Source organism: Ambystoma mexicanum, chromosome 13, assembly GCF_040938575.1.
Source record: "Ambystoma mexicanum isolate Mex_15411 chromosome 13, UKY_AmexF1_1, whole genome shotgun sequence".
Classification (NCBI taxonomy): domain Eukaryota; kingdom Metazoa; phylum Chordata; class Amphibia; order Caudata; family Ambystomatidae; genus Ambystoma; species Ambystoma mexicanum.
In genome coordinates, this window is record NC_090938.1 from 431787844 (window position 1) to 431815665 (window position 27822).

Genomic DNA, 27822 nt, shown 5'->3' on the forward strand with positions numbered 1-27822 from the left:
CCATAGCTCTCAACTCTAAAGGGCTGACTCACCCGCCATGCCTCCTTCGCGCCCATTCATTCCAATGGGCGTCTCATCCGCCAAAAACAAAATCGGATGATTTCACCGCCTTTCCAAAACAAATGGTTGAGAGCTATGCATACCCCTTAGTCCACAGAAAGACCAAGAGGGCACTGAATGGGATTCCAGCAGCACTGAGAGTTCTCACTTTTTTGTGAGCTTGGCCACTCCTCAGGAAGGAGAACCGTGCAAAAGGCACAATAAGAGCGTTTAGAAATGCAGAGATAGTTCCCTGGTCGACCCCTTTCATCCAGACCTGCTACTCCACCGAGATCCTTGGAGGGGAGGGGAAGCCCCCACTTAAGGCCAAAAGGTACTTGAACAAGCGACTGCGTGCGCCTCTAAATAAGGAGGTGAGAGTCTAATTGAAGGCACAATATACCAGACCTTCTCTGCCGGATAAAGTAGCGGACACTCTGGAGGTGGACTCATTCATTGTGAAGCACATCAAGGACCTGAAAAGGGCATTGACCTCTCATGGATAGCATGCCAGGACACGCTCCCCGATTCCATAGGTCCATTGGCCAAGATCATTAAAATGGTGGAAGAGACCAAAGAGGCCCTGCCTATGGATGTGCATATTCTAGCTAATTGGGTACAAAGAGCAGTTTGTTTAATAAGTAATACAACTGTACGATAGCAGTGGAGTGCAGACAATCGATTTTAGTAGAGATCGACTTGAAACTCAGGAAGTTGGCAATGGCATCCTCTGAGGTCACTGCAGCAGCTAAAGGGCTTTTGTTTGGAGAAGCTCTTGTCAAACACATTTCCAGATTTGTTAGCACCTTTGCTGCTCTGGACAAAGGTCAGACATCGTTGAAAAGAGTGTTTGTGCCCTGTGTATCCGCCAGGGCGGCAGAAGCAGAGGCGTCTCCGCCAGCCGCTGAGGAGGCCAGAGGCCCTATAGAGGAAACAGCTGGTGACAGCAGGAAGACAGAAAGCTGAATCCTTCCTTACCCTCCCGTGGAAGAGGCAGGCGTCGGGGCTGGCACTGCAGCAGCAGGTTAGAGTACAGTCGTATGCACACAGCGCAGCAGCAAGCAATGCAATTCCCGCGATAGGTGGTAGGCTAGCGATGCACCTAAGCGCTTGGGAGGAGCTTACCGTGGACTCTTGGGTCGCAGAGACTGTGCAGGGGTGTTGTCTGTAATTTTTAAAGAGCACAGACAAATGAAACTGCAGCAACTTTTTGCAATTTCAGAGTGTTAGGCAGAATCACATGCAGTACCCTTTGGGAACACTACATGCAATTAAGACTACAAGTGTCAGTACAATTTCACCTTTGGTACAAGCCTGTACTACACAGTTATGTGGTAGCATTGGCTGAGCAGCCAGACGTAACTCGAGAGTTTCAGTGAGCAGTAGAACAAGTTGCACAAAGGGACCAACAAATACAGGGGTTCAAACAAACACTTACTCAAGGTTTCTTGGTAAAGGAATATACATTTATTTACACAGTCAATTAGAAAACATTACACTAGCAAAAGCAGCTTAATATCATACACTAATACACCACAATACACAACCAATACGTTACTGAACTAGTTCCGCTCCCCTGAATTGGGAGCAAAATGGCACTTCAGTTACTTTAAAAAAGGGGTAAAAAGACAAGGTTATAAGAAATGCAGCCCAAATACATTCATAGGTAGGGAAAAGGGTTTCAGTTAACTACAACCAGCAATTCAATTTGATAGGCCTGGGCCAAGGTCAGAGTCTTTGTATAGGATAGCATAGTTCTTGTAGATAACGGTTAAGTCTTTGCCATGGTTCTTAGAAGAATTTGGCTCGGCAAAATGTTAGACGAATGTTTAGGGAAGGACCAGCCTTCAAAGATGGGAAAGTTTCACAAACTTTCTCTGTGGTCGAAAAGATTTCTGGACCGCTTTTGCACAGTACCTTTAAAGTGAAGAAGAGCTGTAGCTGAGGCAGCTGTTCCTCGCAGTTTGAGCAGACCTCACTGTTCCTGTGCTTCAGTCGTGGAGGACATCGGGAGGTTCCTGCACTGCCCAGGGAAGAGGCCACAAGCTTGGATAAACGTCGGTTTAAGGTGTGAGTGCCTTAAAGACCACACATTGGTGTCTTTCCCACTGGTTATCTGGTTTTCCACAGCACTCTGTAGAAACGTCGAGCAGGAGAGGACGGTTTTCAGGCGGCTTGTGAGTTGGTTGGTCCCACCAAACTCAAGGGAAGAAGTTAACCTTGAAGGGCTTCTCTGTCGATGGAGTTTTAGGCAATTTGGACCTGCATCAGGGCTTCACCGGTCATCCAGGAGTTGCAGCAGTCCTCTTCCTTCAGCTCGTCTTCGGTTCTTTCGTTCCAGTGGTCGACTCTGCTTTCCAAGTCCCAGAGACCTGCTTTTAAACAGTTTTCCCCCATTCATTCCAGCCTGGCTGTCACTCACACAGCAGGGTGGCTGTCCTTGCCGGACAGCCAGCCAGCCAATCATGCCAGAGTGTATTCAGGTCTCCTAGGAGACTAAGCACAGGGAGTTTCGGGCACCTCCCTCACATCCTGTCCACCCCACTTCAACACTGAAACCCGCCAAAGGCCAACGATCAAAGGGACCAAACCTGGTTTGCCACGGAGAGTTAAACACAAGAAGGACCTTTCCTAAAAGAAATGGTGAAAAAAGTCAACCAGAGTCTGTTTTTACAGATATGTCTGGACGCCATATTGAAAAACATGCCTGACCCGATTTTTTGCTACCTTTGTTCGCAGTCGGGTAAAATCATGGTAGTTTGATCTAAACCACTATCACCAGCCATTTAAAGTAGGAAAGGGTAACATTTGACTGTTACATGAGTGTTTTGACTCAGCGGATGCTAGGTAACCCCTCAAGCACTCTTTAGGAAGATAGTGTGTGTTGGGTCAGTAAATATAAAGAGACTAGGAAAGTCAATTTAACTTTACATGCTCTGGGAGACGGTAGTCAGTCTCAGAGAAAGTGTTTAAACCTTGGGAAGTCTGAAAGACACCCCTGTGCTACTGCACTGAAGGTGTTGTGTAACACAAAGAAACACCATAACCAAAGAACACAAAAGTAAAACACACATCAAAATACATGAAAGAGTGGGGAAAAAAGGCTCACACTCTTCCCAGGTAGAAAAATCAAATCCTAGAAATCCAGCAAAGTTGCTGGGGGTCTAAAAAGGTAAGGGAAATTAGCACATTTTGAGAATTCTCCCTAACACAGAGGAGGAACAAAGCCTTGTGGACAAGGAAGTAGGAGAGTTTGTAAAGAAAATGGCGATAAGGCCAGCGCAGCAATGCTTTACGGGTGAAACAGAAGCAAAAGGTCAGGCCGGTTATAATCACAGACAATTTAACGCCTTTCGCGTGTACCGACACTACAAGATGGAGGAAATGTATCTCTTCAGGGACATTTTGCAGAAAGGGCACTGGATTTGAGGGATGCTTATCTAGCAGTACTCATTCCTGAGATGCACCAGCAATTTTTAGAATTCCTCTGGTGATGGCAAAGGTGGGAGTTTATGTGTCTCCCTTTTCGGACTAACTTCAGCACTGTGGTGCTTCACAAAGCTACTCAGGAGTGAGACTGATTTTATACATCGAGGATATTTGTCTCATGGCGCAGGATCTGATGCGGCTACCAGAGCAAATGGTCCTAATGACGGGTCTCCTAGAGAAGCTGGGGTTTCTCATCAAATGGGAGAAATCCGAGACCAGGTCACAACAGGTAATGGCGTTCCTGCGGTTTATCACAGGCTCAAAGCTGGGGCACTATATCTGCCCCTGTAGAAAATAAATGACCCTTTGAAACATCACAGTATTGACTTTCCATTAAAGACTAAACTTTACTTGACAGTCTTATGTTTGCTCAATCACCTCTTCTGTTTAAATGTTCTTTTAACTAACTGATCAATTTGCCATCAATCATATGTCATAACAAGTTGCATTTGTCAGTCATTTTACAGTCACTTATCTAAGAAGGAATCTGCTGAACCTCCAAGGGAACCTGACAGCAGGTGCGGTCACTAAACAAGCAGACAACACAGGGCGGATCCCTGCCGGATTTGGAGGCGGTTCATTGCATGCTTTATTCTTCGTTATACCCTGTTCGAGATGGAGTCATTCATTAGGAAGCTAAAGCGAGACAGTGAAAGAGAAAGAGGAATTGGGGATGAGGAATTGTGAGGTGATAGGACCATAACATTGTGATTCATGGACTAGGACAAGTGTCATGCCTGAGGGCAACAGAGTTTCAAACTGCAAAGACTACATTGTCACAGAAAATGTTTTTTTCTTTGTTTTTTGTGTAATGTTTTTTTTTTTAAGATTGCTGCTTGAGTTTTAATAAAGAAAAGTATGCATAGTACGAGCCTCTGTGTCTTTAATAGAATCATGACTTTCCTGAAAGTAAGTATGAAAAATCTGGACTCTACCACAGTACTAACTGCCTCTTAGTTTACCATCAGACAGCATTTCTGGCTAGTCCCTTTTTTCTGGCAATGTATTCCATATCGTGTCATGGAGTGCCCCCTACATTTCTCTGTCAACAGAGCTGCCAAGTCTCCCTAAAATCGTGGGAGTCTCTAGCAAAAGTAGACAGACACCTGCACTCTCGTATTTGAGCAGGATGTTCTTTCTACATCTGCAAAGATCTTCAGCTGTGCCTCAGACAGTCCCTTTTATTTGTGGCAACACTGGGTTGAAGTAAGTAACACACTGCTGAACACAGCACTCAACAGCACATGCTGGTCTGACTGGGGCTAAGCTGTGTCCTGTACTCCGCGACTGCTGAATTTCCAGCTCATCCCAGTGGCAACTTTGGATAAAGAAGGATAAATGGGATAGATAAGATGATCATGTGTGTAATTTCAGCACAGGTGGTGTGCGAGAGGCTACACAGCCCATGTGATGGTCTGACATGCATATTCTGGCACACAAACATGAGTGTAGTGTCTGACAGGAAATATTCTTGCTTTGCTTCTAAATTTGATTAGAAATCACATCCTGCAGTCTCATATGAAGCACAGTTTAGGGTTTCTAAGACAGACCTTTCGTTTTTTAATTTTACATCAGGAAAGGGGAGGACTTTGCAATTCTCTTATTGATTTAATGTGAAAGTTCATCACTACCAGGTCGGTGCTGCGGACCCCAGTCAACATCAAGGGATAGGCTTCATGGATGGACTACTTCATCTTGATGTCTACTTTCCTTAAGCCTCAGCCCGAGGAAAATCCAGACACTTCCCAACAGACTGATCCCTCTGAATGTCGCTGTGGCTCATATGTCTCACACTCTGCCCGACCTCTATTGTCCTTCAAAGGCATGCATGAAATGGACAACTGCCCTCAGGGCCACAGCTTTATGGAAGAAATGGCAGCATGTTGGCAAGAGAGTAACAATATTCTTATACTGCAGGCCCATGTGAACTATAGCTTTGTCTTAAAATCTATGTATCATATGTTTGTCCTTCTGTAGGCTGTTGATTTCTTGGAGTCATAGATGTGTGTGATGTGTTGCATTTTGATAAGTCGTTCATTTTGTGAGGCCAGTTGCTTCCGAGTCACATTTTACATGTTACTGTGTGGGATCTCAGCAGTGAGTCAAAGAATAGAAGAAAAGCATGACAGGGTTTAGTTAAAAACAATATTTCCAGAGACACATGGGCTAGATGGAGCCTGGGGTCCCCTGGTATATTAAACAGGCCAGACATTTCAGGCACTACATAAGGAAAGAGGGAAGGCCCTTTACCCTGGAATAGGGGGTGCAGAGAGTCTGGGCTCCCAAAGCATTGTTACAAACAGAAATGCGACATTCACAAATAGAGTGTGAGGTGTTCCTTGGTCTGTTGTGGTGTGGTCATGTCCACCTTTACATTTTTCATCATCCTATCATGATCATGATGGACCCAAAACCCCTACTGCCAATTTTCCAAGGGTAATTTCTTCGCACACCACTCCCATTAGAGCTCTTAACTGCAACTGTCTGATTACTTACATGGTCACTGTCCATTTCGATGCAGTGGCTGGCAACCCCATGGACTACCTGCTGGGTTATCCAGGTGTTCAGGCGTCGACATCGAAGGCAGTGGAAGTTGAGGCGAAAGCTCTGGTTAGCATGGTCAGATGGATGACTCCTCTAAAATATATGTCACTTTGATTGTCCTGCTGCTATTTAAATTCATTTTCAGCTATGTGCCCATCTTGATTGTCCTGCTCCTGTTTACATTTGTTGTTAGCTTTGTGCATAACCTGCTTTTCATGAGAATGTGTTAACAAGTCCACCCCTCTGTACTCTGTCTAGTCTGCCACCGGTTCCCTCACCCTTCCTCAGTCCCATTGTTCCTCTGTGCTGTTATTGCCCTCAGCCCTACACCCGCTACCTCCCCTTCCTCTGCGTGTTCACTGTTTTTCTGTGCTTATTACCTCCCTCAGCTCCCATTGTTTTTCTCCCATTCTTTTCCCTTGTTTCCCCCCCTCTACCTACTGCTCTCGCTGCACCTCTGTGGTCTCAGCCTGGTTAAGTGTACCTCACTCTCTGCAGTTTGCTATGGCGCTATCTATCTCTCCTATCTTCTCAAACTGCTTCTCTATCTCTTATCCTTCACCCCTTACTAAGTCTGCCAGGAAGAACTTCAAGAAGGACATACTAAGCTCTAACCCAGGCCTTCCAATTGCAGGCACCTACGGCATTGCCTCTGCCAGAAAGACTCTCACAGACATACTCTGTGTCGTTCCCTCACCCGTCCTATAGACTCTCCATATGATTGCTCTTCTCTCTCCTTTCTATTCTTCGCCCATCAATGGTGGCACCCGCTGGGAGGTCTTTCTTGCCCTCTCCACCTCCAAGGTCATCATCAATGTCTACTGCAATGGTACCATCATGGTCCAGGGTCCTCAACCCAACCAACCTTCTACTCTTTGATAGGCTCCTCCCCTGGTTTATCAACCTCCCTCCACATTCTGCACCAGCTCCTTCAGCTGCCCTGGCTCCCATGCCAGCTGTGCCCACCTTGGCTCCCTTATCACCTCCTAACCACCCTTCTACCCTCGCCATGGCTTTCTTGCCACCACCCCACACATTGACAACCCTGTCTACCTTCTCCTCTTGGATGTACCACTCACACTAACACTGTATCTGGGGCTCCCTTGCCCCCTGTGGTGCCTCCCGCACTGGCTCCCTCCTCACCCATTATGGTCCCAGCTCCTTTACCGGCCTTGGCTCCTCTGCCCCCTTCTACCTCTGTCCCTCAGGCACTATCGTCACTTGGCGGGGCCCCCTGATCCCCCCGTAAGTCTTTCACTGATTGCAATCTGCTCCACATTGCCATGGTAAGCACTCGCTCAGCTGTCAAAGACTCCTATGACATATGCAACCTCCTTGAACTCCTGGATTGTGATGTTCTTGCCATCACTGAAACCTGGTTCAAGGATTGGTCTGTCACAAGTTTTGACACACTTCTCCCAGAAGGCTACACAATACTCTCTCTTCCTAGACCAAACAGACCAGGTGGGGGAGTAGCATTGATCTTCCCTGAGTGTATCCCTGTGTCTGTCATTCCCACTCAGGCCTACTCATCCTTTGAGTGACTGGTATGCAGGCTCTGCCTCTCTCCTAGCTCTTCACTCCTGCTGGCCACCTCCTATCAGCCACATGGTCAGCCCTCCCTCTTCCTTTGGGAATGGGCTGACCTGGCCTCCTCTCTCCTTTCCTCCTCTTCTCATCTCCACCTACTGGGTGATCCCAACATCCATCTCGACTCACCTGATTCCTTAAGACCTTTATGCAACCTTTGCGACTCTCCCTTCCTTTCCATCTTACCGTCTGGCCCAATGCACAACGCTGGCCACATCTTGGATGCTTTCTTCTCAACTGACATTCTGCTATCTATCCCTCTCACTACTTCTCTCTCCTGCACTGATCATTTTCTCCTCTCTTCTCACTTGAAGCTCTATTCTCCCCTTGCATAGGTAAGCCCGGCACTGCCTTCCGTCTACAAGGTCATCTGACCCATGAAAAAAGTCTCAGTAGCTGCCTTTGCCTCCACCTATTATGCTCCTTCCACTCCTGCGACTGACTCCCACCCTGCCACAGCCCTCTCAAACTTTAACCTCTCTGTTTCCAATACTCTTTATATTCTTGCCTCTGTCATGAGGGTACGACTGAAGCCTACCAAAAAGTGCAACTCTTGGTATGACTCCAAATCAGCTTCTGTTAAACACAAGTGCAGGGCAGCCAAATGTAAATGGGATTCCTCTGGCGCATCCTCTGACAAACTGGCCTGCCGCCTCCTCCAAAGACAGTATAGACTCTGCATCTCTCCCAGAAAAGAGTCTTTATACAAGCCTGCATCTCTGCGGTATCCAATAACACGGACACACTTTTCAAAGTCTGCAAGGAATTAGCCAACCCTACCGCAGCCTCCTCCACCATTGCGCCCACCCAGGCAATTTGCTCGGCCCTAGCTGCACACTCACCTCAAAAACAGTGGATATCCTATCCTCCCTCTCTTCCGCACCACCTCATGGAGCAACATCTCTTGTACCACCCTTGGCCACCTCAACCCCTCCCCTTCTTTTCCCTTCTGTCTCCCCTGTCACACCTGAGGAGGCTACTAGACAAGTCTGGTATATGAAAGCCTCCTCCAAACAGGTGGACCCCTGTCCCTCCAAAATCATCAAGGACAACATTGACTCTCTCGCTCCAGCCTTGGCTGACCTCTGCAACCTCTCCTTCGCCACTGGAGTTTCCCCCACCACTGCTCTTAAGCACTCCCTTGTGCACCCTCTCCTGGAAAACTATCACCTGATCTCTATCACTCCTTTCCTGGTAAAACTCCTGGAGAAGTTTGCTATTTCCCAGCTTACCCTCCGCACTGAATCGTTGGCTCCTTCCACAATCACCAGTCTGGTTTTAGACCATCCAGAGGCATGGAAACTGCTCTTCTGAACACCCGGGAAGATATGCTCTCAAATCTTGGTTCTAATTCTCCCTCTGTCCTCATTCTACTTGACCTCTCCTCTGCCTTCGATACGGTGAACCACAACACACTCATCGCACGTCTCTGTGATACCCTGGTCATCACTGATCAAGCCCTGGCACGGCTAACCTCCTTTCACTCCGACAGCCCACCCCAGGTGGAACTGGGGTCTTTCCTCTCCCCTATCACTCCCTCTACTTGCATTTTTCCCGAGGGATCTGACCTACCCCCTGGATTTTCAATGGCTACATGGCCCTCCTGCCCCATATGATAGCCACCTTCACCTCCAACGTTCAATGTTACACGGATGACACACAGCTCTCCTTCAGGCTATCCTCCGCCTCTTCCTCGTCCTCACTAATACCTGACTGTCTGGCTGCAATTCAGTTGTGGTGTGCTCCAAACGAACTCTGAACAGCATCCACAGTAGAATCACTCACCTGCGACAGCAATGAGGGTTTCATGTCCGTTTCAGCACCAGAGGTTTAGGCTTCCTCAGAGGTGTACTCAGAGACACCCCTGGCCAGGATGGTCTGTAGCATTCTCATGGGCTACCACACCACGTCCTCCTCCAATGCATCCAGTGCCTCATCACCTGAACAAATAAAAAAAACATGAATACAAATGTTAATAGCATAGGGCACACACCTAGGTATTACAATGTTGTCAGCCAACACATGAACCTGCCATGTCACACATGACACAAAGTCAGGCACGCACGCAGTGTCAATGAAAGGGAAGGGGAGCCTGAAAGCAGACATGGATGTGTGAAAAAAGGGCGAAATAACACATATACTGCATAGCACCTGCATCACACACAAGCATGTGACTGGCATAGTCCTTCCACAAACATGACTGATGCCAATACACAGATGGCACATAGCATAGCCATGCCAGAATTGTCAACCAGCCTCAGAGGGAAGTTGAATACTACTGACCATGGGCCATGTACAATGAATGTCAGATGACATTTCATGGAATTCACTATTAGAAAACACATGTGTCACAGGGTGCAACAACGCTAGGGTGTTGTAATACAGTGAGGGCAGGAATACGGATTCAATAATGCTGGGTCACATTGACATCACGCAAGTGAATAGGCATATTGAAGGGGATAGCAGGGTTTAGAAGAGTGTGGGTGCAGTGCAGTAAATGGGTACAGCCTCAACTATGAATACAAACACAGATCCAGTAATGTCAATGTCGTGGCCTGATGGCACTGTAAGGGTTAGTGCCGTCATCATGTGTAAAGTGTTGGTAGTGGGTTGTAGGGATACAGTAAACCCCACCCCCAAGGACGGGGGGTGGCTGGGAGGCAGTGCATGGGTTAAAATGGTTGCTCAGAAGACTGTGTCATAGCATATAGTGTGGGCAGGTGGCAAGTACATTCTCTCTTTTATCTGGGACTACAGCAGTGGAGAGGAGGATAGAAAGCACAACACATGAGGAAGCATCAGAAGTGCCTGCAGACCCGGAGAAGCTACACCTCCAGTTACATAAAGACAAGGCGGCTGTACCAGAGGGAGGCCCCAGCTCAACACAGACATGAACCACAAACTCATTTCCATGAGGAGCAACTGACCCTGAGGGAGTAAGAAAGGGATGATCAAAGACCATGAGAATTAAGTAAATACTGGAGGTGGAGTTGAAGGAATTGCTGGCCCAAGCCCCATAGGGACTTGCTAAGAATGCACAGGGTTCAGGAATGAAAACTCATAGCCACTGTGAGCCTGTGCCATCATCAGAGTCCTAGAGATATACCTTGCACCAAGCCTAAAGGACTTTTCACACAGTCCAGGACTAGCAGAATTGCAGAGGGAAGAGTGTAGAATCACAGAAATCCTGGTAAAGCCTGTTGCAGAAGTCCGCCACAGGAATTACCAGTCCTCTGGAGACAGTGAGCTGATGGGGGATGGAGATGAAAGGAAGAATGCCTCTGAGGAGGAGTAACTTGCATGGTGACCTCACAGAGCCGTCAGTCATGTGACGATAGAAGGCGACTGTTGAGTGGAAGATAATCACAGGCTATCCGCGACCACAGGTTGGAGCAAGAATAGGGCCAAGAGAGGCTGGACAGAGAGCGTCATGGAAGGAGGGAGCAAGTGTGGTGATGAGGATTGCCTCTGTGTGCAGAACATGGTTTGTATGCAGTCTGCATGACAACAAGCACGTATCAGTCCAACATCACATGGGTCACACATGGCAGTCATGACAATGTAGCCTGAACTGGCAGCCAATCATAACACAGCACCCAAGCAACATATACATGACCTGTACACACACGCATCACCACTCACTGGAAATTCCTGTCACGCTCACCTGGTCTCCACGGGGGCATCACTCGAAGCTGCAGGAGTGATGTCTGCACTGGCGTTACACGGGGCTGGATACAGAGGCTTGCACGCGACTTCTCCCTCACTGTCACTTCCCAGGAAGCGTTTGCCTAAAAGGTTGAAATAGGATGTTAACAGCCGTGAGGAGCAGGTTTGGTGCCCACCTCCCGTAACCTCCTAATGCCCCCTCTCCGCTTCAGCCTCACCTTGGGTTTATTAATGGTGGACTCTCCGTCCTGCGATCTATTGCAGGGGCGCAATATGACAGTCTTTCCCTGGATCGAGTTCCTTCACTGATCCTATGGGGCTGTAGCAGAGTCTTGAATAGCTTGACTCAGCAGGTAAGTCTCTATGCCAATAGATGCTTGGAATAGTTGCTTAATGTCTTTATTACCCAAGTTTTGACTTTGTTTTCACTTTTCTTTCAGGCGCGGTCTACAGCAGTTTGGAAATGAAGGTTTGGCTTGTCCTACAACGCTGAGCAGATTTCCTGCGGGTGAGTATAGCGCTCGTGCGTGGCGCCGAAAGTCTCTAATAATGGTTTCTTTCCTGTGCGGGACTAACCTGCTGTCTTCTTTTCTTTTCTGCTATGCAGGTGCAGCGCGGCTTCGGAGCGGCGAGCGGAAGAACCGCTTCATAGGAATCCCAGATGGAAGAGGTCTCTGGGTGAGTATCGGCTGTACTTGCTGATGCTTTCTTCTCTGCAGGTGCGACAAGCTGAAGAGCAGCTGGTGGAGCGGCCGCTCAGATGGAATCCTTCAGGTAAGGCCTCAACTGCTGTATTAATTCCTGTTCCTTTCTTCTCTTCTTCTCTTCTCCGGTGCCGATGGATCGAGATTCCAAAACGGGTATGGCTGCTGGAGTTCGGGTACTGGAGCTAAGCAGACACAGTGAGCGTTACGCTGCAGGAGTGCAGAATAAATCGAAGCGTGTTCTGTCTGTAGGGTGCGGCTTAAATAGCCTTGTAAGTAGTTCCAGTAAAATAGTCCCTCCAGCCTCTTTCTGCAATCTCAGGTAAAGTAGTCCCTCAGCCACACCCAGGATAGGCTGGATGGCTCAGCCCATTAGGCTGGGCTGTATGTAGTCCCATGCAGTGCACCACCAGATGGAAAAATATGAGCCTGGTGCCAACGGCACCAGGACTGAGTCCAGGGAGTCCTTGGGCAATCCTTTGGGGATTTATAAGCCCTTATGGGTGTCAGTCACTGGGGAAGGCCCGCCAGCTCCATATGTTTGGGAGCATGCACCATGACAATTCCCTCATACATTGGCAGGTCTCCCATGCCTTGGATCTGCTCCACTTCAATGAAATCACTAGTGATCTGCTCATGTCCAGTGAGTTCATCGTCCTCTGGTGGTGACCCACTTCCAGTCAGTAGAGTAGAGGCAAATTTTGCAGCCAGCTTGTCTTTTGCTCGGTGTCGGAGGTCATTCCAACGCTTCACAACATCACTAGCTGTGCGCTTGTCATAGCCCAAGGCGTTAATATGGTCCGCGAGGCACTGCCAGTGGGTCATACGCTGAGCAGGTGTATGTGTGCTCCCTGCCTGCACTAGCATGTCACAGCCGTGTTCCAACATGTAGTCCACGAGCATGTCCAGTTCCTCATCACAGAAACTCCTCTTTCTCGACGTGTGGGACTCCTGTGCCGTGTCTAGGGTCTTAGCCTGTACCGCTGGAGCATGCTTCTGCTTCTTGTGAGGTGGTGCACACCCTGAGTGGCTTGTACTGCTCTGGTCAGTAGGGACTGGAGTACAGGTGGACTGGCCTATGAAATCAGCCACCAATGTAACTACAGAAGGTCAGCTTCTGCGCCACACATGTCTTGGCCTTAGTGACAAGGGACTTGGCCCCTGAGTCACACTGGGCCAGGACCAATCCAGTCCTGGCTGGGTGAACCTGCGCCAGGGTGCCAGTTGCTACAGCTGCCCCTGCAGCTTCCAGACCCTGGCCGGTGTGAACAGCAGATGACACCGCTGCTCCAGATCCCCGGGTACCGCTGCCTGGAACTTGCACCGCACGTTTCTTAGCCTTCGGGACATGGAAATCGGCCATTGAGTCACCCTGTCCCTGTGCCGGGACCACTACAGTCCGTGCTGGCTGACCCTGCGCCTGGGTAGTGGTAGCCACAACTGCCCCTGCAGCTTTCACACCCTGGCTGCTCTGGACAGCAGATGACACTGCTTGTCCGGGACCACGGGTGCTGGGTATGGCAGCTGGTGCATCTCCCTGCCCGGTTGGGTGGGGGACATAGTTCTCCCTGCAGGATCCTGGACACCTTGCCCACGTGGACCACCTTGGCCGCCCTGGACACGTCACCCACCTTGGCCACCTCTGGCAAGTCGCCCATCTTTGCCTCCCTTCCCACTTGTTGCCCTCCCAGTCATGGCACTGATGGACTAGCGCAATGGAAGGTGCAGCCAACAATTTTCCTGGGCAATTGGAGTGAGGGGGCAGGGTACGTGATGGAAAACGTACCACTGTGCTCCAGAAAGGCTCTATGTGACCCCTAGTGAAAAAATAACGGGGTCGTGCAACACCCAGGCACCACAAAAACAAAAATCAACATGTACGCGACTGCTTGGTAGCCCACGTGTGAGTAAAAAACATCCTGCAATACGCTGTTTCACCCAGCAACACAAAAAATGCATATTCGAGGAACATGTAGGCTACTATGAACTCGAAAATGGGGCACGCGACACAAAGGGGCAGCCACAGTGGGAAAAATGCATGCACGACTCACCTTCTGTCTCGTACAATGAAATAAATCACACGCGCGTGTGAGCGTAGGCAACTCCCCTCCCATAACAAGAAGTACGCACTGTCCTAGTAGTGAACTATTTGCGTGTGAACCCACAAATATATGAAGTTCATGCGTCCGTCCCCACAAAAAGCACATACAGTGCACTGTTGTCCCATGCAGACCTTTAACCCGATACTGAACGGCAACGCCCAACATCCAGCGATTGTCTCGTAACTTACGCGCTTAGGGCCTTTCCTCTGATTACACGCTAATGCGCTGTTTCTGCACGTGCAGAGTCACTCTGTTTCCAGCCGGCCATGGAAAAGAACACAGAAAACCCACATTCCTGCCTACAAGGCCATTTACCTGCCTCCAACTTCCCTAGCTGCCTCCTACGAGCCATCTGCTGCTGCTAGACCACTCTGTGTGCCTGCTGCCCACATGCCCTGCAGTTTGGTGCCTGCTCATCAGCCATTGCCAGTGATCCTGTTGTTGTGACCACCTCTGCTGATCCTGAAGACTCCCGACTGCCATACTACCGCTCCACAGCCCAGCCTCAGGACCACCTTGCCCACCCACACCTGCCTTGGGTGTTGCCATGTCTGACACCACACCATCTGAGGCAAGTGGCAACCCCCCGGCAGAGAGGCAGAGGGCTGTCAGCTTTTCACCCAGGGAAGCTGGCATCCTGGTGGAACAAGTCCTAGGGCATCATGATACCCTCTTCCACGGCCCATCGCAAGTCGGCAATGAAGGACAGAAGAAGATCTGGGGGGACATCGTGGGTGCCATCAACGTGGAGGGGGTGGCACGCCACGACTACCATCATGTCCACAAGCTGAGGGAAGACTTCAAGTCCAGGACCCACAACAAGACCCAACGCCTCCTCAAGGCAGTTGATGATCGAGCGAGGCGCCAGGGCCAGTTGACCACCGACATGATGAGGGTCCTGGAGCGCTTCTACCTAGCGCTGTACCCCCAGGTCTTGGAGTTGGTGCTCTGTCTGGAGTCGACTGGTAAGTGTTCATGTGTTCTTGTCCACCATAGTGCATGTGCATGTTGACGTGTCGCTGGAGTGTGCACCTTGGCCTTATGTCTGGCATGCATCCTGTACAGATGTCTGTGCATGTCCCTGACAGTGCTGCATGTGAGTCCATTCAAGCGTGTCCCACATCAATGGTGTCTGTGTTGCAATGCGTGAAGCGCACCGGCATTTAACGACACGTACATGTTTGCATACCTGTGTCTGGTCTGGGGCATGCGAGAGGTGTGACACATGGGTGCTTATGTAACCATCATGGACATGCATGGTGTACATGTGCGTGTGTCTGAGTAGTGAGTGTGTGTGACTGCCCAACACTCCGCACGTATGTTACTTGAGTTCTTGATTTGTGATTGCCTCCCGCTACCAATTTGCCCTCGAGTGCACTGTGACGTGATAGCTCCATGGCCTATCTCAGGACTGTCAGGTGATGAGTGTGAATGAGATGTGTATGTCCCATGATGTGTGTGATCTGAATACACAATTATGATCTTGTGTCAGTGCCTTGTCCATGGATGTGAATGTCTGTTGTGAATGACATACATGTTTGTGAATGTGTGTGAATGGCACTTCCCTGTGTGTATTGGAGGGTGATGATGGTTGTGACCTTTGACAGTGCCACTGATGTACATTTGCATTGTGACAAACACATATACCCACATATGTTCAGTAGCCTGATGTTTGTGTTCTATGTTTCCCTATCCACAGCAACGATGGAAGAAGAGGGTGGAGAAGGCGCTCTGGAGCACCGCAACAGGGATGCCTCCACCAGGCACAGACGCAGGGCCCAGTCCTCCTCCCAGGTACCGTTATCTTCCGGTAGCGAGGAGACTGGTGCTGCGTCCAGGACAACGGCCGCAGCTGCTGAGGGGAGGCCCAAGAGGGTGAAGTTGGTTGTGGGCACCTTGGCAGTGGGAGGGACAGGTGAGCCCACACAGGGGATGCGGAAGACAGTGGGGAGTCATCCAGGTTGGTGGTGGTGGAGGAGGAGGAGGCCACATCAGCCCAGCCCATGGGGCCTGGCAGGGGTGATGAGGTAGGTGTGACTGGTGCAGTCCAGGATCAGGGGCCAGAGGCAGTGCAGGTCACCGTGGAGGGGCCTGTGACTGATCTTGTCCCTGGAACTGCGACTGCACCAGTATGCACCTGCGGCATGCCTCAGGCTGGACCCATCCGCATGTGGCGGATGTATCCATGCAAATGAATCTTCCACTACCTGCGGACAGTGGTCGAAGTGAGTGGGAGCGGTTGGGAGCGGTGCTCCTCTACTTTTTTAAATCAAGTTTTACAGCTCCTATACTTTTATTTTTAAAAAGAAACCGTTCCGGAATGGTTTCGTTTCAAAACAAAAGTGTTGGAAGAAGTTGAAACTTGCATTTTCAGTGCACTGCACTGAACATTCCCTTAAACAACAGGCAAATGTGTTTTGGGGTTTGTATTGTGTGTGTGAGGGTGCAGGGCAATGCGGTTTGTGAGGAGCGGGGCAGGCTAGTAGGGAACATAGTTCCACTAATTCTTTTCTTACACTTCAACCACTGCCTGCGGATGAAGCAATTTGTGACAGGGTGGAACCGTTGTTAGCCGGTATTGTGAGGCGTACAGCCAGCATTCGTGATGATGTGCAGGCTTCCAATCGGGGGCTTGCACATCATCAAGATGAGGTCTGCTGCCTCATTAACTGGCTAGCTCAGTTCCTGATCACGAATCTGGTACGTGTGCTGGTCACTGCTGCAACCCCCCCTCCTCCTTTTCCTCCTCTGTGCGTCAGTCGTCCTCCCTGCCGTCTTCTGCCCCAGATACCACCAGGGCCTCCTGTGTTCCTGTCCCAACCCCAGTCTGGTGGAGATCACATCCCTGCCACAGTCGGGAGTCGAAGGAGGATCAGCAGAGGTTGTCACCGCTGCGACAGGAGCTATGGCAATGGAGGAAGTGCAGGCACCAAGCAGCAGGGCACGTGCACGATGGCCCCGGGTGGTGTCATCATCCCTGAGGCTGTCCTTGTGGCGCAGGCACCAGGCATTTTGGCAGCAGCAGGCTCAGGGTAGGATGCAACAGGACTCAGGCGTTCATCATCAGAGGGGCCGGTATGGGCCATCGGGCAGGAGGCAAACGTGTACCTTACAACAAGGATGTATTCCGTGTTGGAGTGTTCGTGCCAGCAAATCGGGGCAGAGCGGCAGTGGGCACAGGAGGCGCACCTCACCATGGCCAGGGTGGAGAATTCACTGCATTGGGCAGAGAGGCGGGCAGAGGTCCTCGAGGAGACTAGCAGGGAGTTCGAGAAGAGCATGGAGGAGTCCCTGCAAGCCCTCGAGGGGGAAGCCGAGGCACGCCTACTGGAAGTGGACACAGTGTTCGATGATGCCCTGGTGGGGAATATGAGAGAGCATGGTGAGGAGATGGACTGGCCTGCTGCCTTTGTATACAGTTCTTTAGGAATAGGTTTCATTTGTTTTTTCTTTTTATTTGGAGTTCCTGGACTTTGCTCCGCATCTTGTTTATAGTTATTTTTGTATTGTATTTTTAGGATTTTCTACATGTTTTGGGACCATGCACCCTGGATCTTTGGATTTTAATTTGAACTGTTTTTTTTTAACCATGAAGGAATGGTTTTCACATATGTGATTTCATTTGCACATACGTTAATGGACAAGGACCACATTTTTGACTCTTTCATTTTTTACATCACATTGATTTTGGTTTTCACTTTCTTTTGGTTTTTGATTTGGTTCATGCATGTTTAATGTGTTGTTTTTACTGTGTGTGACTTAGATACATGTATTTTAATATAATTTTTTGACATTGAAATCGAAGTGGTATCTGGTCTCAACGGTTTAGTGCATGTTTCACTCCTCCATGACTCATTTGTGTGTCTCTGCTGTTCACCAATGTTGTTCATGTGTGCACATGCATGCATGTGTGATGTTAGGATTCACATGGCATAGGGAGCATGACCAATGGATGGGTGTTGAGGTGCACCAGGGAGGTGCAGCGTGTGGTGGCATTTTAGTTGGCATGTGCTGCGTGATTGTATGTTGGTCCAATGTGTTTTGGGGTGGGGGCCGGGGACAAGTGGCGGGGCCTGCCTGCAGGTTGCTGTCACTGGAGGGGGGGTGGGGACGTGAGGCGGGGCCTGCCTGCGGGGTATGGTCCCGGGTGATGGGGTGGTCATGTGGTGTGGGCTGCCTGCGGGGTATGTTCACAGGTGATGGTGGGGGTCCCTTGTGGTGTGGGCTGCCTGCGGTGTATGTTCACGGGTGATGGTGGTGTACCATGTGGTGTGGGCTGCCTGTGGGATATGTTCACAGGTGATGGTGGGGGCCCCATGTGGTGTGGGCTGCCTGCAGGGTATGTTCACAGGTGATGGTGGGGGCCCCATGTGATGTGGGCTGCCTGCGGGGTATGGTCACGGATGATGGGTGTACCATGTGGTGTGGGCTGCCTGTGGGGTATGTTCACAGGTGATGCTGGGGGTCCCATGTGGTGTGGGCTGCCTGCAGGGTATGTTCAAAGGTGATGGTGGGGGTCCCATGTGGTGTGGGCTGCCTGCAGGGTATGGTCACGGGTGATGGCGTGGGTCCCATTTGGTGTGGGCTGCCTGCGGGGTGTGGTCACGGGTGATGGGGTGGCCATGTGGTGTGGGCTGCCTGCAGGGTATGTTCAAGGGTGATGGTGGAGATCCCATGTGGTGTGGGCTGCTGCAGGGTGTGGTCACGGGTGATGGGGGGGCCATGTGGTGTGGGCTGCCTGTAGGGTATGGTCCACTGTTGGGGTCTGGCTGTCTCGTGAGGAGGCGTCTGCTTCCAGGGGAGTTGTGCGTGTATCAAGGGGTGCACGCGGGCCTTCCCACGTGATTTGGCTGGTGCAAGCGGGGTACGCGATTTGGCTGGGGCGCGGACGGATTACGCACATGCCTTTTCACGCAATTTGGCTGGTGAGAGCGGGTTACGCTCTGATTTTTCACGCAATCACGATGGGGAGGGGGCTGTGTGCTGGGTCACGGATGGCGCGGGACTTGTGCCGTTTCACTGGCTTTTGCCTGCGCAAGGGGGTGTGTTGGGGCGTTACTGGCGCTGCTTGGTGTTCATTGCGCCATGGCTACTGATGCCTCGGAAAATCCATGAATATGCGTGCCACGCAATTGCTGGTTTGCGCCATAGCTGGTGCACATATGCACACACTCCTTCTCGGCACGCACTTGCTCTGCTTCTGTGCTGGATTTTATGAATTTGGCCCTAAATCGGAAGATTTAGCAACCTTTGTAAATAATGTTTTCATGAATGTGCATATACTCTGATATATGAATTTTAAATATTATCAGTAGGATATGGTTGTACTGTATTTATCACAGTTCGTACAGTCAAGTGTGAAACGCATGAATTAATGTACAAACACACACACTTTAATATTGCGCCCATACTGTTTTGGAAACATGTACACAATGCATGTTTGACATTTAAAGCATTACACAGTAATTTGACATCTACATGGCGTGAGACGTAGTGGCGTAGTGCTTAAATCCGCCATGGAGCCCCGCTTCCTGTTTTTCTTTTTAAAAAAGAGGATTATAATTTGAAAAACGCAGAGACAGATTTACCGTGACACGTGAAACCTTTTTTGGGGCATGGCATGTGACACTTGCCAGTGGCACGTGTCACTTGTAGTGGTGACATGCAGTGGCACGTGTCACTGGCATATGACACATGCCATATTCGGCTCCTACCCCTACTGAAACTTGAAGAGGGAGGTCGAGGAGGAGAGGGAGTTAGAAAGAAGACAGAGAAGAGAGAGAGAGAGAGAGCGGAAGGACGAGGGTCGTGTTGTTGTGGGCATTCGTTTTACAGGGATTCCTAGATTCATAAGTTATGTATTGTTCGATTGTTTCTATTTTTCAAAATGCCTTTTTCTGGTCATGGGCGGTGCTGCGCTGAGACAGCCGTGTTGAAAAACGCTGATACGGGCACAGCAGCATTTCATAATTGTGCTGAGGCGGTGCCGGCTGTCAACCAGTGGCATTCACGTAAAGCCCGCGATGAGCAAAACTTGTTTTACGAGTTCACTGCCTGGCGGCATTCCCCCGACTGGCAGTAAGTCCATTATTCAATGAAGCGTCAAGCGCTGGTTCTGGTGACGGCTGAGCTCCACCTCCTTGCCTAGAAGAGAGCATCAGTTGAAAGTGACACGTGCATGAAAGGGAAACTGGAGATCGAGGGAGACAGAGGACAAGGAGCAGGGAAGGGAACGGAAGGATATTATTAACTTGCATGGCATTGAAGGGGGTGGAAGGGCCAAGCGTGATGTTAGCAATAGAATGGTAGGAGTCTTCATCACATAAGGATGTCCCCTACAGCTGCCATTTTAGGGTCAGGCAAATCATGAAGGATGACTGCACCACAGGAAGTAAACAACCAACCAAAGGACTTTACATCTTTACACAAATTCCCCAAAACACACACTATACAAATACTTTGGCCACAGGTGGCATCACCACCTTTCAGTCAAACTGAAAAAAGAATCAACATCAAAATGTTTCTTTTTCAAAATGAAGGATCTCCTTAGAGTGGGAATGGGGCGCAGTGTAACAACATCTCCCAATGAAAATATTTACATCTCTGTTTTGATTCTGTAGAGAGAAATATCCATGCTCTAATAGACCCACACCACGGTAATCCCATCCCACAATCTGGGACAAGAAACAGGCTGTTTTTAACCAGAATATGTGTTTAATTTAAAAGTTTCATGTATTTTCCTGCTATATTATGGGTGACTTATGACTGGGGAAGTCACCTCTAATATATCAGGTAAATACACGAAGCCTGCAACAGAAAATAAAACAAAACCTGCCTGCTGTTGTCTCACTATTTTCATTCTAATTTACATAAACCTCCATACATCGAAACACAAATATGAATAACTCATCTAGACGATAGAATAAAACATCTGTCATGTCACGCGGGAGACTGGGGTCTGCCGCTCCCATTTCCTCCTGGCGAGTCTACCCGCGCGTTCGCGTCGGGGGACTCGCCGGGAGGGGAGCGACTGGTTACGGGGCCGGCGGCCTTCGGCGCATGCGCGGGAGACCTCTGTCTCGGTTCCGCGCATGCGCCGTGGACTGGGCTCGCCTCCTTGGAAGGGCTTGCCTTCCAGGCCTCGTTGTGGGTTCGCCGGCGCCCGGAAACGGAACGGCTTGCGTTCCAGGCCTCTCGGGCGCCGGCGGCCCATAAAAGAGGCCGCGAGTCGAAGCGGGTCGCGTCTCAACGCGGTTCGCTTTGCTCGCCTCGTTGTTCCTGCCTCCAGCACTTACCTGGGTCCTGTCCTGGGCCAGCCTGCCTCCAGCTCTTGCCTGGGTCCTGTCCTGGGCCAGCCTGCCTCCAGCTCTTACCTGGGTCCTGACCTGGGCCAGCCTGCCTCCAGCCCTTACCTGGGTCCTGTCCTGGGCCAGCCTGCCTCCAGCTCTTACCTGGGTCCTGTCCTGGGCCAGCCTGCCTCCAGCTCTTACCTGGGTCCTGTCCTGGGCCAGCCTGCCACCAGCACTTACCTGGGTCCTGTCCTGGGCCAGTCTGCCACCAGCCTTTACCTGGGTCCTGTCCTGGGCCAGCCTTCCACCAGCCCTTACCTGAGCCCTGTCCTGGGTCATCTACCACCAACTGTGTATCTGGGTCATACCCTATGCTAGCCTGCACTCTCCTGTTCCATCCTGGGCACGTTTAGACAGTTCTTTATTTGGCCAGACAGCAAGCTCCATCTGACCTCCCTCTTTCCTGTCTTGCCTGACTCCGAACTTTATCCTGTGTACCATTGGAACCATCAGCACCAGCCAAGCTCCTTTTGCCTACTGCGAATACCCTTTCTGCCACACTGATCTATCTACCAACTGTCGCAGCACAGAGGTTCTTGGAAGATTCATGGTCTCGACAACCAGCTCCACCTGGACTATGGTTCCATCCGTCTGTGCCTAAACAATCCTCTTGTCACGCTTATCTGGAGAGTGCCTTTCGTGACATTGGGAGTTGGTCCATCCTCCACCCAGTTCCTCTTTTGGGTGGTGGAGAGGCTGGTTCCTCGTGCCACTAGTTCATCAGTTCCCGGACTCCAGACTGGCGACCTCTGCGAGACCAAACACCAAGACTGCAGGTACGCGGTCCTCTCGGGCCAACCAGCTTGACAACATCCCACAACATAGACACACACATTGACATCTATTGTTTGATTAAAAACTAGGTGAAACAGTTCTCAGGTTAAAGTTTGGAACAAAACAATTCACTTAGTTTTCTCTGAAACCACAGACACGTATTTGCCTTAGAAAACAATGTTGGTTCTAACATATGATTCTCTTATTCTATGGCTGATTTGAACCTAAAATAATGGACATTATCTGTGACACACTATTGGTTTCTAGCTTGGGCATAGATACAATTGAATATTTTGTGGGGGTTGATTGGCTACAATTTTTTTTAGTGGCAATGTGATTGACCGGAGCTAAATAACTTTGAGACTGTGACCAGCAGCAATTTATTCGGCAGCTATTCACAGCTAGCTACGAGTGCAGTGCTCAGTTTATTTGTCCCCTTACCTGCTGGTCTTTGAGCCGTACACTCTGCACGTTTTGCATGCTCTCTACATTGAACAAACGACCACTGTATCTTGGAATCAAAGAAACAGAGATATATGGATTTGTGGCTGGATTGCAGTGAGTCAGCTGCAAAGATGTCCTTTCCACATTTTTGGCATGGGAGCGAGGGGCGGATGGGACTAGGGCAGGCCACTTAAGCTGTCAGGTGTTGCTCGTGACCAGCGGTCCCTGATTGTTAACGTTTTTTCTAATACGATATTTGTCTGCTCCTCACAATTAAGGGAATATTGGATGATCTGAGCCGAACAGTGTTCTCCTCTCTGCTGTTTGCTTACTATAATTGCATTTGTGAAAAGTGGATATTTTTAAAATGCTGAAAAGGAAAGTGGAGTGCCCAATTTCCTGCGACATCAGACAGCAGAAATGTTACTTAATAACTGAGATCAAGTGTCTACTAACTGATATTGATATAATAGACCACTTAGATGCCCTCATCATGACTAAGGGATATTTGGCAAACTATGCAGTTGCAGATCAGGCTAATGATGTGCTGATAGAGTCTTATTTTTCACCCCTGTGCAGGATAACAGATCAGGTAGGGCTATTGGCCGTAAATCCAACATTGATCCCTTAATCAAATATCAAGTGGATAAGATCCAGGGACAAGAGGGAGGGGAGAACTACCTGCTACCGGTTAAGGATGCTGGTGGAACAATAAGGGTGGGTGGGGGTGGTGCTGAAATAGGTACTATACCGGTATCAGAAATCTACACACGTAGAATATAAACAACCCTTGGTGAGATGGGGGAGGAATTGCTGGAGGTTGTCATTGTCACTAACGAGGAGAGAGGGTTTGAACTACAAAAATTTCTAACTCAAAATATAACGAGATCCAAAGAGGGGCATATTAAAAGGGGCAGGAGCAAGAGGGTGAAATCTGGGAGCATCAAGAGAACCCCCAAAATCATAAAGGGTCGGGAAAAGGGTTTGCATAAGAAAGGCTGCATTGAATTATAAACAGCAGAAAAAAATCCCCCATAATATGAAAGATTCTAGCACTCAGACATTTTTTCAAGACCCCCAATCAAGTACCAATAAAGATAGGGAAAACCTGACTTCAACAATATATAGAGGGGAAGCTGTATATATCTGCAGGGGATCCCGTCCCCCTTCCTCCTATATGTTTGAGGCATGAGACTGTTCCGTGTTTGACACCATCCGTTGCGCCAATACCGCAGCGTGTGTTCGAAAGAAGATACCCGCTGAGTCAATATTATCGAATGTATCCCCGAAGTGATACAACGTAAGGGAGGAACTTCCTGAAGAAATATGAGAAGGAGCAAAGAGAAGAAGCTGGTGACATCCTAAAAAGTATGCACTGCATCCTGAGATACTGACTGAAGAGGATGTATAGATCCTAAAAAAAGTAACGACGAAGTAAAGAATTAAGTGAGCCCTCAATGTATAAAAAAGATTACTTGTGCAAAAGGTGCTGCAGAAAATCAACCATTCAATAAATGTACAGATGCTGAAACGCAAGGTAAACTAAGTCATCATAGAAGCTGGCTATGCATAGTGAATAGAAAGCAGGTGAAGCCGCCATTGTATAGACTCTGGACATCGGTATCATGGACCCATGAAGCGGGAAGGGAAAACTGTGTTGCAGCAAGAATAAGTAGAATCATGGAGCTGCATGACAAGGTTGTCTGTCCTGGAGTCAAGACTGAAGCAACCAAGGTCAGCTATCTATTCTGGAAATGAGCGAGCGTGCAGAGGATGAATCTTCCCCTGTTATGGAGCAAAGAAGGAACGCCAAAAGTGTCAGGTTTAATTCATTTACAGCATTTTAACCATGCAAAATGGACCAAATCGTGGTCTCCTGTCAAATGAGCCGAGGATGAAAATAGAGTTCAAACTTGGATTCCCAGACATGATAGTGAGTGCTCTCCGTGCATTCTGAAAGACAAGGATACTTTGCAAGGCCAAGTACAAAGACAATCTTCATGGCAGAAGGCATGTGCGATGAGAGATGCTGGGATAATTAGGTGGGGAGGTAGTGTCATGCCCCATCTCCTTCCACCTGGGTCTGGGCTTATGTGCTGCTAAATGAACCAAATGTTCCAGACATCGCACAAGCGTGCCAACCAATTATATTAGTGCATATAACAAAGGACCTTATAGTTTCAAGACCAATGAGAAGCTGTGTATCTAATGTTTCTGAAGATGACATGTGTTAGAGGTAGGCAGATGTTGTCCACTTGATAGTGGACAGCCAACTACAATCCTAGCTCCTATAGAAAAGTATACTTAGATGTTTCCCTTAGCCAATCCCGACCGTTGATAGGTTTTTTATTATTGCCACGTAGTTTGACATCACTTCTGACGTATTTTTGGTATACAAACTATGTTTTGTGTAAAGATCACTGAGAGACTGATGTTACGTCCGTTGATGTTCGTTGTAAACTCCCTGTTTTAGATCATTGTTAATAAAACAGTTGCCATCTTCCTGATTTGGTTCTGTTATTGGGACTCAGAATTGTTCTGTGTGATCCCATCCATTACATATGCACGTTCCTAAAGGGCCCTAAACTCACATGGTAGCGGTGCAGATGGTTTAAAGATTCAAACTAGTTTTGCTCCAGAGTGTCAGACAATCGGACATCCTCGAGCATTAGCTGGAAGATTGCTGAGTTTCCTGTGGAGAGCAACCAAATAGAAATAAACTTGCAGGAAGAACTGAGACGGTGGGCAGGTCCCCCTTTGAAGAAATCCCTGCTTGGTTTCCAAAGGTGCTCTGCTGATGGAAGGCAAAGTGGTCAGATTGAAGGAGTCGATAACGAAGGTCTCAAGTCGATTAACGAATGGTAAGTAGACTAAGGTGAATGGCAATATAAAGAGACGGGATTGTGATAATTTTGAGTAATGAGAAATATTATGAAGATAATAGAGGACGCCTTGGAGTCCTAATTCAAGGGAATTAGAAGGATACATTTTAAACTGCAACAGGAGTAGAAATAGAAAACAAAGCACAGTTCATGACCGTGTAAGGTGATGCCTCAAATCCTGTACAGGCTAAAATAAAGGCGAGAGAAGAGTACCCCTTATTATAATTGAGAAATAATAGGGGGAAGGTGATCATAGTGTTTTATAAGTGTGTAATGTCTGACTAGTCTAACTGTTGTTTGATGAATAAAGTATCGATGAGTGAAGAGTTGAAAAGTAACAGCAATTAAGGATAAAGTGTAGCAAAGCAATTGGCGTCAATTAAAAGAATAGATAGGTCATTTAACTAAGAGGATGGAGTAGCGATTAATGGTGCGTGCTCATATTTGTTGTTTTAAAACATTAGAATCAGTGATTTAAGTTAAAATAAAAGGTTTATTAAATGATGTGGTAAGTATTGACAGTCAATTGAGACTTGTCATTATGGAGGACACTCCTCTCGTGCACTTATGCAAGAGACTGCCAAAACAAGCGCCCAAGCTAAAACAGTATAGTGCAGAATGGTTAAAGGGTACAGCAGATAAAATGTTCATGTCATGGCCACAAGGGGGATCATTGTCAAAAGTGGTAGTGCAGCACATGGCCACATACTTGCACGCCACATACACAGGGATGAAATTAGAGAAAAGATTAGCAAATTTAGAACTTTGGAAGATGCACCAAGAGGAAAAAGAAGATCTGCCACCTGAGGAGTAGATGCTTAATCTGCATTAATCAGCATAAGGGGGAAGGCGTTGAGGCCCTTGACTGAGATAAAGATTGTTATTACAGAAGAGACAGGAGTGTATCCTTTAAAGGAACTGAAAGCGGCAACAGGGGATAGTAATTCGATATATGAACCCCTGCTTACAGTAGTGACGATAGTCCGGAAGTGAATAAAAGGAAGGAAGATATTTGTAAATTTATGCAAGACAAGGAAGAAAGAAAAGAACGGTCCAATTTGTCAACAGATATAGACAGAGAACTCAAGAGATGCAAAGGAGTAAAGGACAAGGCTGACGAGGTAGCACTCATACAAAACGAATAGACGGGAGGACAGATATTACTAAAGATAGATGGGAAAGTATTGAGGAAGTTAGGCAAAGAGAAGATAAAGACGAACAAGAGAGGAAGGATAAGGAACACGAGAGGAGATTAAAGGAAGATGCGCAAAGAAGGAAAAGTAGGGATCGACGTGAACAAATATATAGGGAAGAACAAGAGAAAGACAAACAACGGGCAGAGGAACAAAGAAAGCACAATAGACAAAGAGCGATAGAAGGCAGGGACAGAAAGGAAATAAAGAGAGAAGAGGAAGAAGCACAAAGGATGAAGGATAAAATATAACAGGGAAGAAGAGGAAAGAAGGGAAGGAATAATGAGGGAAGAACAAAGGCAAGAGGAAGAAAGAGTTAGAAGAGATGCGAGAAAGCGAAGGGAAGTAGATGAAGAAATAGAACAAAACAGGAGGCAGCAAGGTTGGGATATCAGTCTTATTCGTAAGGAACAAAGGAGGTTGAGCCCAGAAATACGATGGGAGTGAGAGAGAGATATTCTCCCAATAAAGGAGAAGATGTTAGAAACACCTAGAGCAACGCTAGACGTAGAATGGTATGATATAGTAGGCATTGGAGAAAGGATCAATAAGGCCTATCAGCAATTAAGATGAGATAGCGAGTACAGAACTTGAGGGAACGATGATCAATCCGCAGTACCTCAATCACAAAGTGAGGAGGGAAACCTGTTTAGTGATGAATGTCAAGCATTGTCTTTGAGCAGATTGAACTTAGAGAAAGGTGAGGGGGATGTCAGTCGTACTAGTTGGGGCCTAGACATGTCTGATGAGGAAAGAGAGTTCGGTCTTAGGGCAGAAGGTGGGAGCGTGTGTGCACTCCTGTAGAAAGCCAGCAAATGAATAAGGAAGTGAGGTGGTCATAGGTGGGACATTCTAAAGATATAACGCCAGAAACCGTAGCATGTCCTGAGCTTTCCCGAAGACGATTGTGTAGTGAAAAGGGAGAGTCTCCACCATATGTAAGCAGGTTAAGGTCATTGCTGGTAAGGAGACAGACAGGGACGATTATCCCTGCCATGGATAGATTAATAGTGGGATCCGACTATGGGATGCAGTTCACACAGTTT